Here is a 15,067-nt window from a genome sequence, read left to right as displayed (position 1 = left end):
TTTGCCCTGCCAGGTCTGAGACTCAGAAACCAGAGCTGAAGAGCCAAGGCTAGACCCAAGACAGCAGGGCTGCCATCATCCCAGCGGGGTACCCCTCTGGCCCGCGCCCCCTCCCTCGGGCTTCCAACTGGCATGCCACTCCACCCCAGAGGGGTACCCTGCAAAAGCACCCTACTGCGAAGGTTCAAAGTCAACTTTCAAAACAGAATAACCAAAACTTCTAGGAAAAAGTACTAGGGGATGGAGGCTTTAAAAGGCAAGTCTGGCGTCTTTTCTCCTGTGTCCTCAGCTCCCAGGTGGAGGACCACACTCTCCCGCCCCCCCCCCCCCCCGCACCGTGTCCCCCACTCTTCAGCTCCTATGGATGGATGAGTCTTTGCCTGCGTCCAACTTTCATCTGGGCGCCTGGCGGCTCTGCCCGAGGACAAAAGTAGGAGAGCGCGTGTGCTTTCTGGTAACGACATGCGCACAGCAGAGTCCCTGGGAAAAAGTCCCTCTGGATTCAAAGCCCCCCACTCCCCGACCCCAGCGGCGGGCGCCACGGTGGGGTCCGGAAGCATCTCCCGCGGGATGGGCGCGCTCCATACCTGCAGGATCCTGGCGTCCAGCCTCCTCCTTCCCGGCCCAGGACCAGCGATGCCCCCCGATGCCCAGCGGCACGAGGCCGGTGCCCTGTCTCTCCTCGTGGGGACTCGCGCTCGCTCGGTCGGATGGCGGTGGCGGCTGGGCGCGAGTCCAGCGAGCTGGGTCCGCCCCGCACTCGCTGTCCCCGCCTCTGGGGGTCGCCGCTGCGGGGGGGTGGGGGGGCGAGCTTGTCCGTGGAGGGCGTGGGGGGGGTGCGCTGGAGTCTGGGGCCCCAAGTAGGGTTACGTCTTGGGGTCGGCCAGGCACGCGAGCAGGTGGGGGGCCCGGGGTGGTCCCCCGGCCGTTGTGCCGAGGACGCCGATTGCAGCTCGCGGAGAGGACGCGCCGGAGGGAGCGGCCGGCCGGGCGGCGCGTTCCCGGCTCAGGCTCCAGAACCGCCGCCTCGGGCTGGAAGAAGGGCGCCCGTGCTCGGAGCAGGGAGGACCGGCCGGGCCGTGGCTGTGCCCGCTCCGGGGCACGGGACTCCAGGGAGAGGCTCACCTGGCCGGCCCGGCGTCGCCACCCGTGGGCGGACACGGCCCCACTGAGCCGTGCGCTTTCAAAGGACGCAGGAGCCTCGGGGCTGCCCGCGACACCGCCCTGGCAGGATGCGCGCGTCCCTCCGCCGGCCGAGCGAACACCGGGGGCCTCCGCTGTCAGTTTCTGCACCTGTGGGGGGAAAAGAGGCTCAGAACTAGAGAGCAGAGCAAATGGCCCGGGGCGCGCGGCGGACGGGGAATGTCAGAGGCTCAATAGAGAAAGGTTACCCCACCCCCAGGGGTATCTGTTCAGAGAAAGGCTGAGATGACCAGAGCTGGCTCAGAACACAGTCTCCCTTCCAGAGCCTACAGATTCCTCAAAACATTAAATACAGATTTATGACAAGATCAGGAATTGCACTCTGAGGAATGTAACCGTTAAAGAATGAAAAGCAGGAATTCATAGCAGGATTATTCACAAAGAATAGAAGGCAGAAACAATCCAAAAGTCCAGCGACTGGTGAATAGATAAACAAAACACAGTTGGTATATGTGGTATATATGCCTATAGTAATGCCATTCATCCATATGAGGGAATGGAATATATATTCCACACACACACAGAATACACACACACACACACACACACACACACACACACACACACACATTGTTGGTGAGGGATTTCCCTAAGCCCTTGGGTGATGGTGCAAATGTAAACAGGTGTGGCCCCTATGGAAAACAGTATGGAGTCAAATAATTAGACTTCCCATATGGTCCAGCATTCCTGCTCCTGGGTAGATATCTACAATTGATTGTAGTGTCTCAAGGAGATGTTTGGGTGCTCATGTTCATAATAGCATTATTCATAACAGGTAAAACTTGGAGAAACCCAAGCATCCATCGGTGGAAGAATAGAAAAATAAAATGTGATAGATACACAATGGAATATCATTTGAGCTTAAAAAGGAAGGATATTCTGTCATCTGTTTATAATGGTTCCAGAATGTATCCTTTAGAAGACAGATCTATCTTCAGGACATTGCACTAAGTGAAATAAGCCAAGTATAAGAAGACAAACTCTCCACGATTCTCATATGAGCTACTTTAAAGGAGACAAATTCATGGAGGAAGAAAGTAGAGCAGTGATTGCCAGAGGCTGGGAGAGATAGGGGATTTGGAGGGTGTTGTTTTTTTGGAAACTAAATGACTCCTCAAGGCCCATATGCTTTAATCACCAGCTTATATTGCTAATGAGAGATGGTAGTCTTCAAGAGATGGGGCCTAGTCGTTGGAAGTGAGGTCACTGGGACTTGACCTGGAGAGGATACTGGTAAATTAGGAATCCCATCCCTTCATCCCTCCCCTCTTCTCTCTCTCTCTTCCCTTCCTCCTCTGTCTCTCTCCCTTCTCCCCTCTCTCTCTCTCCTTCTCTCCTTTCTTTTGGCTGCCATGAGTAGTTTTGTTCCACCATGTACTTCCTGAATTATGTTTTCAGATACAACTGAGCCAAACAACTATGCTCTGAAATCTTTTGAAACCATGAGGTATTATCAATCTTTACTCCTAAGTTGTTTTTCTCAGGTATTTTGTTATAGTAATGGAAAGTGTGTTCTTGTTTAAGCAGCGCAGAAGTCATGTTCTCCAAAATGAAAGTTCTGGAGATGGTTGGTGATGATGGTTCATAACAGTGTGAATATGTTTAATACTACTGATCTGCACACTTACAGACAGGATGGTAAAAATGTAATGTATATACCTTTCAAACACGATAAAAAGAAATTAATGAATGATGTGGGTAAACCTTGAATACACTATGCTAAGCGAAAGAAGCCAGTCACAAAGGCACATATATCACATGATTCAACAGAGCTACAGTGCCGAATAGGCAGATTCAGATAATAGTGGTTATCAGGAGCTGGGTAGAGGGAAAATGGGATATTATTGTTCAGAATTTCTAAAACTCCTGGAACTGGATAGTGATGGTAAAAAACACTATTATGTACCACCAAGTTTTGACACCAAATTGAGCACTTAAAATGGTGAATTTATGTTATGTATATTATACAGGTATATAGCTCTGCTAGCAAGGTTGCCATCCCATGTCTACCCATGATTGCCCTCCAATTATTCGTAATGGAAAAAGTTCAGAGGTTGGATTTACTCTACCTCTATTGAAGCGTCAGTTTAGGCAAGCCATGAAACTTCTCTGGGGCTCTGTTTCCTCATTAACAATGTAAATGAGTTGAGTTGCATGAGGACACCACTACCAGATTCCAACACTTCACACAATACCTCTGGTTCATGTCTTCTGTCATTTGAACAATACTTCCATCGTTTTCAAAAAAGTTACAGCACTTTCACATCTCTGAATCACATGTTTCTTGAAACTGGATAGAAGCTAAGAGCTTAGGATATGAAGTGAGCTACTTCCTTTTTGCCAAGCTCCATGTACATGAACCATTTAACTTTGGGCAATATGATGGCCAAAGCCTGCCTTTCCTCATTGGTAAATTAAGTCTGACAAAAGCTCTTATGTCATAAGGTTATGGTGAGAACTAAATAAATTAAGGCTTAGTACAATGCCTGACAGCCAGCACTTGAGAATCAGTTATAACTGTAACTGATTCTTTCCTTATCTTACCCTGTGAAATCCTAGCCAATCTTGGAAAACTTGCTCATAATGTTATTTTTGTAGGAAGGATATATTAATTCTCCCACTTACTTTTACCTCTTCCTTACTGCTTGTGCATCCCAGCAGATGCACTTTGATGTACCAATTTGCTCTCTACCTTGCACGGTTCCCTGAGGAAGAGCTAGGTCTCATTCAGTTTAAATTCTATTCTGCATTTCAAAGCTGCCTAATGAACTAGGGTGCTAATAGGTCATATTAATTCCTAAATCTCACTCCAAACCAAGGAATAAAGCCTAGATACCTGTGTGTTTAACTGACATCACCAGAATTTCTTATTTGAAAAAATATGTTTGAGAATCTAGGTACCTAAGACAGATAGATGGATGTTGATTTGTCAGTGTAAATATAGCATAATTTTTCCTGACTCCTTTTAACTCAAAAGAGAAAAGCATGACACATAACATATTAGTTATCTATTAGTTATCTATTATCTATGCATTAGTTATCTTATTGCATGACAAATCACCCCAAAACAGGTTAACTTAAAGCAAGTACATATTATCACAGTTTCTGAGGGCCAAGAATCTCACCATGGCTGAGCTAGATTATTCCTGGCTAAAGTTTTTCCAGAGATTGGAATTAAACTGTTAGCTAGGGTTGTACTCATTTGAAGTTTCAACAGAAAGAGAAAGCACCCTCAAGCTTACTCACATGTTTGCTGTTAAGCCTGTTTTCACTGGCTATTGTTAACAGATTTCAGTTCCCCATCATATTTCTAGTGTTCATGATCAGTTCCTAGCTATTGATACGTGAGTGAACTCACGGCACAGCAGCTGACCTACTCTACTTCTGCAGTGTGCTATTTGACTTGAAACAAACCTTGAAGTAATTTGGAAAGGGAAGCACACACATATATGAATATCAAGAGGTGAGGACCAGTGGGGATTAACATGGAAGCCATCTTGGAATCTAGCAGGCTACCTGGCAGAATTCCAGAATTTCCTTTTTCCCTTCAAAGTCCCAGCAGGAACTGGTAGTTGAGGCTAACAATGAAGTTCCCCTAGTGAAGATGACCTGGAGTGGGAGACCACGGATGATTTGGGGATAAGTATGTATTTTTATCTACCCTAAATAAATCAGGAGGACGTAATTAGAATGATTTATTGCATTCCTTTGGGGGAAACAGACTCAGGGAAGGAGATGCAGTCTAGTAGCCTCTGTATTCTGAGTGATGTTGTAACTCCTTTGAAGGGCTAAGGTGTCTGCAGCCACTCTGCTTCCCCTCCAGCAGAGAAGCAAATATGGAGCTGGGTACTATGAGGAGTCCATTCAGTTAGAATTGTGACAGTCTGAGTTAAACTAGGACTCCCTTGTCTTAAAGGAAACTCTGAAACAACTATTTTTTTAAAAATGTCTTTAATGGAATAAAAGGAAAGGAATCCCAAACGAAATCTGAAACTGCAATAATGATATTTTTTTGAATCTTAGACTCCCAAGGACAACAAAAACATGAAAAGTTTTGTCTGTGATTAGAGCATACTGCCATGTGGGAAGGAGATGACTTGGCTCCTGCTGCCTCTAAAGAGACCCAGGCCATCTGAGAGGATTTGTCATCTGCAGGATTCCTGAACAAACAAGATCAAAGAACCTATTTGGGAAGCACTTTCTTTGGAGTTGCCCAGCCACTCCCCAACATATCCTTGGACTACTTTTGATCATCTTCTTTTCCCATTCTAGTGACAGCAGTCATCCTAGCCTCTAAATTCCTATTTCTTCATTTTCCCCCTTTAATTATGTCCCTTGAGTTTAGACATAAAAGATTTTTTTTAACATCGTGGGGCTTTGTTCTTAGCCATGCAGCTCCTATGATATTTAGTAAATAGCATATAGAAATAAACTCAAAAAAGGCCTTCGAGGTCCCTCAGTGAGAACTCTCAGTTGAAAAAGGAGCTACTGATGGCCAAAAGGGAAAGCTACTTACTTGCCCGGTGAACCAGTGCCCGCTGATTTCAGAGCTCATATTCCATTCCAAGTCTCTTGACTTTTAGCTCAGTCCTCTGTCCATCTCTCTGGCCAGCCATACTCCCAACACATATCTACCTGTTCCCAATTTTCCCTTTTCCATGGTCCTTGGCTCCAGGGCCCAGCCACAATTTCTCCTGCCTGGCAACTTTGATAAATCAGCTTATTTTCTGCTTTTCTCAGCACACCCTCATCGAATGCCACAAAAAAACATCAAGGATTCCTGGAAGATGCCAGAGCTGGCTCAGAGCTCCACCTGCTTCCTATTCCAATTATCTCTCCAGCATTAGTGCCAGACATGCTTCCCAAAGCCCACCTGGCTGGTTATTTGGACTCCTGCATCCGCTGTGTCCCTAAAGTCACACAGGGAGGGAGAAGGTAGGTTCAGATAGAAAGAGACATATGCTCCTTTCTCTTGCCGCAATTCTTTTTTAATTTTGCTTTTATTTTATTTTTATGAAAAATACCACACAGAATTTTGGCCAACAAACAAAATTCCAAAAGAAATTTTAAAAAGGCAAACAAGAGCTCCCTCCACACCCCCCGCAAAAATATTTAGATTTAAAAATCTACAAATGGCTCCAAGAAGGTTACAATTTAACATATCCTTTATGGAATTCTTTTGGGAGCTAGAGAAACTGTTCAGATGTTTATTTGAAAAAATAACTAGCAAACAAGAATCTTTTGAAAAAAGAAGAGCAAGTAAGAGGCAACTTGTTAGTCCATTAACATCTGAATATTATGAACTTTTAGGAAACAATGAGATGACATGAGCATGATATGATCACAAGGGAGTTCTGCTGTTGAGATTTGCTGGTTTCTGTAAAGTCAGCTTAGCTTACTATCCTGGAATGTTTTATATGAGGAGGGGGACAATGGGGAGGGAAGGGTTAGAACCCACACTTGGTATCTGCCTATCCCTCTTAACTAAACCCCATGGTGACAAGACTATGGGCAATGGGACTCAGGAGACACAAGAGCATAGGCCACACTGCTTTGGAGCTTATGATGCATAGAGGAGAAGAAGAGCAGTGCCCTGGTCCTCAAGCCATGAGATGAGTCCATACCATTAAAACGGTACCATCTTAGGGGAATGCAGACCCAGAATTCTCTTAGGAGGATGTCCTGGAAGGGTGAGCTGCAGGGGAAGAATATGAAAGGGGATTCTGGAATCTAACTCCTCCAGAGGCTCTCAAAGACAAAGGGCTGGGATTCTTTCTTTCTTCCTTCCTTCCTTCCTTCTTTCTTTCTTTCCTTCTTTCTATTTTGAGACAGAGTTTTTCTATGTAACCCAGGGTGGTCTCAAGCGCACAATCTTCCTGCCTCAGCCTCCTGAGATTACAGGTGCTATGATTACAGGTGCGTGCTGCTGTTCCTGGTTTAGGGATTGAGATGTTCTGAACTAAGTATATGGAGGAAGTTATATCTATAGTTGAGTCCTTTGTTCCACAGACTGGGAATTCTTAGTGATGAAACTTGATGCAGCCACCTAAAAGTTCATTGAAGAGGAGTCAATCAGGAACACCTACAGCCAGAACACAACTAGGGAGTTTAGCACTTGAGTGATTCATAGCTATTAGCTTACTAATACTTCCTACTTCTTTGATACAAATGGTCCACATCTGAACTTTCCTCTGATGAAATAATTAAAGATATATACATATATATATAATAAATACATACATACATACATACATATGGGTATTGAATGAAGAGTAAGAAAATGTTAGAAAAAAAGGACTACTCAAAATTGGGTTCTTGTATTCATTTCTTCTCTACAGTAATGTGTGACAAACAACAGAATTTATTCTTATTTCCAGAGGTGGAAATCCAAAGTCAAGTTGTTATTAGAGGCATGCTCATTCTGAGAACTGGGTCCATCTTTATTTATCTCTTTCCTAAACTGTTGGTGGCCATTTTTGGTGTTCTTGGCTTCAGTTGTATTGTCTTTGCCTCCGTCAGCTCATAATTTCTCCCTGTGTACCCATCTTCATATAACATTTCCCTCTTACAATTGCATCAATCTTATTGACTTAGGACCCACTCTGGTGGCCTCATCTCATTCTGAAATCACCTGAAAATGCCTATTAAGTTGTATTTGCAATCATTGTGTCTTAGGATTTTATCATATCTTTCAAAAGAGCACCATTTAACCTACAACAAGTATGTTAAGATAAAGATATGGGACACTACTAAAAGAGAATCTGTGAAAAATGTATTTGTAGCTAGGAAAAAATGAGATAGAAGAACACTTTTGAGAAAGGTGCCAGAAAGAGTTATTTGGAAAGGCTCTGGAAAGTAACTTTTAGAGATACACAACATTCCATTCCTTAACCTAATACCTGGTAACATGGGTTTCTTCAGTTGCCAAACATTGATCCAGCTACATTCTTATAAAAAATGTACTTTTATGAATGTGTAGTAGATTTCAGTGAAAAGTTAATTAGGATACGTCGCTGTAAAAATGTACTGATTGACATGGAAAGATAGTCATGATATGTTACTAAATGGAAAGCATCAGATTATAAAACCATATTGCAATATTATTCCATTTGGAAGGGAAATGTGTGATGAGAACATCCGCAGAAGGAAATGTCTACAGGGACAAAAGAAAACTATTCACACTCAACTCAGGGGGGAAAGAAAATATGTGTTTCACTTCAATGATCTGTCTGTTCTGAGGTTTTGCTGAACCTATGCCATTGGTGTAATGCTTCAAATGTGATAAATAAGTAAAGGACTAAAGTAATCACAAACAATGAAGAGGAGATTCAACTACTACAGAAGTGAAATGTATGCTATCTAAAAGCTACAGCATGCCATTTTATCTATCCAGTTAGCCAAGGGCATAAAATGTAACAATGGAAAGTGGATTAATAGTAATTAAAGAACTCAAACAATCTAACGTTGGAAATACCTTGAACATCCTCTGATTCTTCAGTCTCTACTCTGATCTGCCAAGATTTGCTTTATAGTAAGTCTAGGTTAACCTGATTGACTCCACACAACCATTTTTTCCTGCCCTGACTTTAGGTCTGCTGGACATTAGTTTCAGCTGCCGCCGCCAGTAGAACAGCCAGAGGCGCCAGGCCAGGAGGATGATATCATTCAAAGTCAAGAGACGTGTCAGAGATTAGTGCTGACCAACCCACTCTGGTAGCCTTCTGCTTTGCAGAAATTTACATGAGCAATTTCTTGTTTAAAAAGTGGAATTCATTTTTTACATGTTTTATTGAATGTTTACAAGATTGTCTTAGATTTAGGTCATTTTCAAGCTGCATGTGTATGTGTGTGGATGTGGCGAAAGGAGTGTGAGATATACATGGGAAAGCCTCAAAAGCGCTTAAAAAATCTTAATTGGCTTTATTTTCAATTCTAGAATGAGACTGCACCAAAGCACTTTTCTCTCTGGCAAAAAGCCAGGAGGATGTGATAGCTGACCTAATGAAACTACTTACAGTGATAATTAAAACAGTATTTAAAGAGCACAGGAAAAAGCCAAGGTTCAGAAATACCAAAACAAAAGCAGGCAAAGCAGAATAGATGCCTCTACTTACTAACAGGAATTTGAAGAGTTGAAGTTGCTAAGCCAGAAACACAGCTTTCTAAGGGAACACCTTGTCTTTGACTCCCTAGATTCTTTGTCCAGCTTTTTTCCTGTGGATAAACATCACTTTGCCCATGCTCAGGTATGTTACTCACCTGTGCCTTCCTTCTCTACTATCTTCCCATCAAATACTATTCTCAGAAATAAAGACATGTGCTGGGTATTAGTGACTCCCATCTGTAATCCTGAGATCTGAAGAATTATAGTTTGAAGCCAACCCAATCAGAAATGTCTGAGAAACTCCATCTCCAAAATAACCAGCAAAAAGCCAGGCTGGAGATGTGCCTCAAGTGGTAGGGTGCCAGCCAAGTAAATGAAAAGCCCTGAGTTCAAACCCTGGTACCAAAAAAAAAAAAAAAAAGAGGGACATGTAATGACTTGGAACATAGCTTAGGGGTAATTGACTTGTCAAACATGAGCAAGGCCCTGGGTTTGATGCAAGAGAACAAAGAAACATCACATGTCTGCATATATACTGTTCAATTAGGCATAGTACACAAAGAATATATTTGTTAGTGGTTTTAAATATTATCTCTAATCAGAAAAGAAACATGTACAACCATACAAAGTATAGAAAGCAAAAATTCTCACCTGACTTTATCCCTGATTCTGTTCCTATATTGCTTTAGATATTTTCTTAAATACAGAATGCCTCAAATAACCTTGTACAGTATTTATTAACATGGTATTAGGGGCTGGGAAGGTGGCTTAGTGGTAGAGTGCTTGCCTTGCATGCATTAGGCCCTGGGTTCGATTCCTCAGCACCACACAAGCAGAAAAAGCCAGAAGTGGTGCTGTGGCTCAAGTGGTAGAGCACTAACCTTAAGCTAAAGAGCTGAGGGACAGCGCCCAGGCTCAGAGTTCAAGCCCCATGACTGGCAAAATAAACAAAAACAAAAACATGATATTAGCATAGATGGATGCTTATTTTTCAAAACTGATGTTAGACTGTAATATCACAATGGATCAAAATATCCACTTCGGTTTCAGAATATTCTAAAGTAGTATGTTGCATATTAGAATCTCTCTCTCTTTCTCTCCCCCCCCCCCAGCCCCTGTGTGTGTGTGTGTGTGTGTGTGTGTGTGTGTGTGTGTGTGTAAGAAACCAGGAAGAGCAGTCTATGTCTTGAGAGGTTTCTAAGTTCATATTATTTTCTCCAGGTGGAGCCTGTGAGGACAAAACAGTGATTACTCTGAGGCTATCATTTCCAGAAAGAAAGGTGATGGACAGATCCTGGGTTTTAAAAAGAAAAGATCTTAGAGCATATGCCAGGGAGGCAAAGAGAGGCTGTGTGAAAGATCCAGGGATAGCACTGAACTTCCCTGGCCTCAGACAGGCACACCACGCAGCAAGGCCAGACCCTCCTCTTTCCTGACTTACAGTGGTGAGGCTCTGATGAAAGTCTCTGCAGTGTGCTGGTGATTTCTGCTACTGGTTGTTCTTATAATTACTGGATCTTCATCTTAATTGGTTTCTGACTTATCTTTTGAGATTTGTTCTTATGGATGCTTTTCTAATTGTGTTTATAATCCTCTTAGTGGTTTTAAATTTCTTTAGTTTTGTTTATCAAAGAGGATTTTTACTTCTCAATCAATTCTGTAGAAAAACTTTGCTGGGTATAGTAGTCTAGATGGGTAATTATTATCTTTTAAAGCTTGAAATATGACTTTCCAAGACTTGAGAATTCTGTTGTTATTCTTATGGATTTGTCATCATATGTTATTTGTTCTCTCTCTCTCTCTTTTGTTTTTGGTGATGTTAAAAATTGAACTAAAAGTCTATATTTGCTAGGTATATTCTATTATTTGAGCTATAACTTCTGCCCCTTTGTACATTAGTTATTTTCAAGGTAGTGGCTAGGCCAGCTTGTGCTGAAATCCACCTCCTTGTGCTTCCCCAAGATGATAAGTGCCCATGACTACAGCCAGCCATTGTGCTTCCCTTGAAACTTGGATGATATGTGTATAACACCACACCCAACCACTGATTGAGAAATGGAATTGTGCAAACTTTGTATGCCTGTGCTGGCGAACAACTATGTTCCTCCAATCTCTACCTCCCAAGTAGATAGGATTACAGACTTAAGCCACCATGTCTGGCTGACTTGTTCTCTCTTGCACCTTTCAATATTCTTGCCTTCTTCTGTATATTTATGTTTTTAACTATGATATCTTTTTCAGTGGTGGTTTTCTGGTCTTGTCTGATAGAATCCTAGCAGGTTTTAGTACCTTAGTGGATGCTTCTTTTCCAAGATTTGGGAAATTTTTTCCTGTTATTTTATTGAATAATTTTTCTATTTCTTTAGCTTGTACCTCTGTCATTCATTCATTTGATCTTTTAATACTTTGGTCTTTTATACTTCTTTAATTTTTGTTTCCCTTTTCTTCATCTGACTATGTAATACACCTACTTTGCCTTTTAGTCTTGATAGCCTATATTCAATATTTGGTTCAGTCTACTAGAGAGACTTTCTACTCAGTTGTTTTTGTTTTGTTTTGTCTTTCACTTATTAAGATTTTTTTTAACTTCCAGAATTTCAGGTCGATTCTTTCTTAGGATTTCTGCATCATTATTGAATTCCTCTTTCATAGCCTGCATTCTGTTTCTTATTTCATTCAGCTGGTTATTTGTATTATCTATGAGCTCTGTCAGCTGTTTATTTGTATCCTCACATTGATTCGTGCATGTTTTCCACTCATGACCACATTCATTTCATTGATCATTCTTATAATCATGCATCCGAGTTCTCTGAGTTTTCTTTTTCCTTATTCTTAGTATCTCTTAGTCTGGGGTTGTTGACCTTTGGAGGTATCACATTGCTTTTTTTTTTCTTTCTTTCTTTTTCATAGGTGCTGTTTCTTCATTGAGATTTACACAGATTTACCTATAGTCTTTCGGTTAGAGTGTACTTATTATTCAAACAAAGCTGTGTAGTAAGAGGGTTAAGCACAATCTCTCAGTACTGGACTGATTCCATAGGAAACTCCCATTTGCTCAGGGCACCAGGCCTAGTCCCCAGCATCACTCAGACAGGGGAAAACAGGACTTTCTTGAATTTCTCAATTGTGGCTTGCAGCTATTTGTGGGTTGAGGATGGGCTGGTCTAGGGTCAGTTGTCCACTTCTATGCTCCTTCCACCAAAGTGCCTCCCTTTCATTATGTACGTGGAAGCCACTGTGAGTGTCCTAGTGCTTCCTAGTCTAGTTACTGGTCAGGTTGCCACTTTTTGCCCCGGCTCTGTTTGTGTTCTCTGGAGCAGCACAGGTATAGCCCTCAGGGTATTTCCCCAATGTGCCTGGTATGGGGGGAACAGAGCACACTGAGTACTGCCCTGGTAGTGGGGAGGTGAAGGAGGCAGGTACTTTGCTTACAAGTTCTAGTTCTTTCAGAGTCTGCATGGGTGGAAAGGAAGAGGCTGGGGACATCATGTGAATTTCAGGTCCTATGCTCAGAGCTCTCAGCCTTTCCTGGCAGCACACGTCCACGGCTAGCAGCTAGCTCCTGGATGCTGAACACTGTCAGGCACAGGCTTTGTGCTACATCTGCAGCACTTGGACTTGCTCTAGCAAGGGAAGGTGCGGCCACTAAACACCAGGCTTTTTATTACCTCAGCTCCCAACACTGCTTTAATTTTTCAGTTTACACACATAAAAGCCACTTCCTCTTCCCAACCATTCCTCTTCCCATCTATTTTGACGATCCCATTTTCAGACACTGTGCCCCAAGACACCCTAAATTGCAGTTAGTCCTTGTTTTTCAAGCCACCAGGATACTTTAGTCTCAAATCCTGACTGCCTTCTGAGCCCTGTTATCAGCTACCAGCTCAGGAAGCACAGTATTCTTCCAGCTGGGAGCTCAGTTCTTTGTGGTTGAAATGATCCTGAAACAGTGAAAGCATTCTCTCCAGGCCAGAAGGGACCAGCAGGCAGCACAACTTGCACTTCCCAAGCTCCTGGTCACTTACTAGGCTGCCATGCCAAACTGTTTTCCTTTCTACGAGAGCCTTTCACCATCTTGCTCCAAGACCTCCTGGCCAGGTGTCTCAAGACCAACCCTGAGCTGTGGTTGCTCTTTGGTTTTAGGGGTCCAGGCTAACTCAGTCTTGATCACCAGGCCTTTTTAAAGATGGCTCCTCACTGTAGCTTTCCAAGGTAGAAATGAATGGTTGTCTTTTCCTATCCTGTCCTATCATGCAGTAGAAGTCACTATTAAGCCAATACCCCACATTATTTTTTTAATAAATTTATTTAGTTATTGTACTTTTTATTGTAAAAATGCTGTACAGAGGGGTTGCAGTTACATGAGCAAGGTAATGAGTACATTTCCTATTGAGCACTGTTGACTCCTCCTTTGTTTTCCCCCTACCTCCCCCTTCCTTCCCACTTCCATAACTACCCCGCCCCGCCCAGCCAAAATTGTAAAGTTCATTTTCAACGTAGTGTTTTGTACATCTCATTGTTACAATGGGCCAACCTGTATCATTGTTTAAGCATTTTGTGTTTTCCCTTCCCTTCCCTGAATTAGAGAGGTGTATATACAAGATGCAGGGCACCAACATCAAATACAGTGAAAACGGGGGTTACACTGTGGGGGAGGAGCATACAAAGAAACAAAAAATTCACATGGTACATTATAAATATGTTAGAAACAATAGCAAGAAAGAAAAAAGATATTTGTGTCCCTATCTTGGGGTTCATTTTGCTTATCATCTTATATGGTCATATGTACATTGCTTTTGGCCTTTTCTGCTTGTCTTACACATGTATTAGTTATTGCAAATAAGGGAAACCATGGGACCTATGTTTCTTTGGGCTTGGCTTACTTCACTTAATATAATTTTTTCCAAGTCTTTCCATTTCCTAATAAATGGGGTAATGTCACTCTTTCTGATGGAGGCATAGAATGTGATATATATATGTGTGTGTGTGTGTGTGTGTGTGTATATATCCCACATTTTCTTGATCCATTCATCTACTGAGGAGCATCTGGGTTGGTTCCTTAGCTATGGTAAATAATACTATGATAAACATAGTTGTGCTGGTAGCTTTAGTAGGGCCTTGTTTGTGATCATTTGGGTAAATGCCCAAAAGTGGGATTGCTGGGTCATAGGGGAGCTCTATGTGGAGTCTTTTGAGGAACCTCCATACTGCTTTCCAAAGTGGCTGAACAAGTTTACACTCCCACCAACAATGCAGTAGGGTTTGAGTCAAAGCAGACACTCTGAAAACATTATACGAAGGAATAGGAGAAACCCACATTATGTTTTAAGGTTCATTCCACAGATAGATTTTTCAGTCTGCCTCAGAGACCACCTGGCTCACCTTATGCTGGAGGCTTTCACATCCCAACCTGCCCAGGGAAGTGGAGCAGGAGCTGCTGTTTCCTAATATACTCTGTTCACTTTCTAACTCACCAGACTCCTCATCTGTTCTCTCTTTATTTCATGGTTCTTGGTGCTCTCCTTCTCATTTGCTCTTCAGAATACAGTCTGCTGTTTGCTACTTAGATTCCTCACATTAACTAGTCTGGTAAAGAGAGCTTCTACTCTGCCATGTGACTCCTCCAGGCTGGTGGTTATATCAATTGTTTTTTTTTTTAAGTCTATCAAGATTATTTGATGCAGGAGAATCAATTTTTTTTATAAATGGTATTATGACAACTATGTATCCATGTACGAAGAATCAATTTGGACTCTTCAT

Source organism: Dipodomys spectabilis, unplaced genomic scaffold, assembly GCF_019054845.1.
Source record: "Dipodomys spectabilis isolate Male_0828 unplaced genomic scaffold, ASM1905484v1 ptg000079l, whole genome shotgun sequence".
NCBI lineage: Eukaryota > Metazoa > Chordata > Mammalia > Rodentia > Heteromyidae > Dipodomys > Dipodomys spectabilis.
This window is presented reverse-complemented; position numbering follows the sequence as displayed.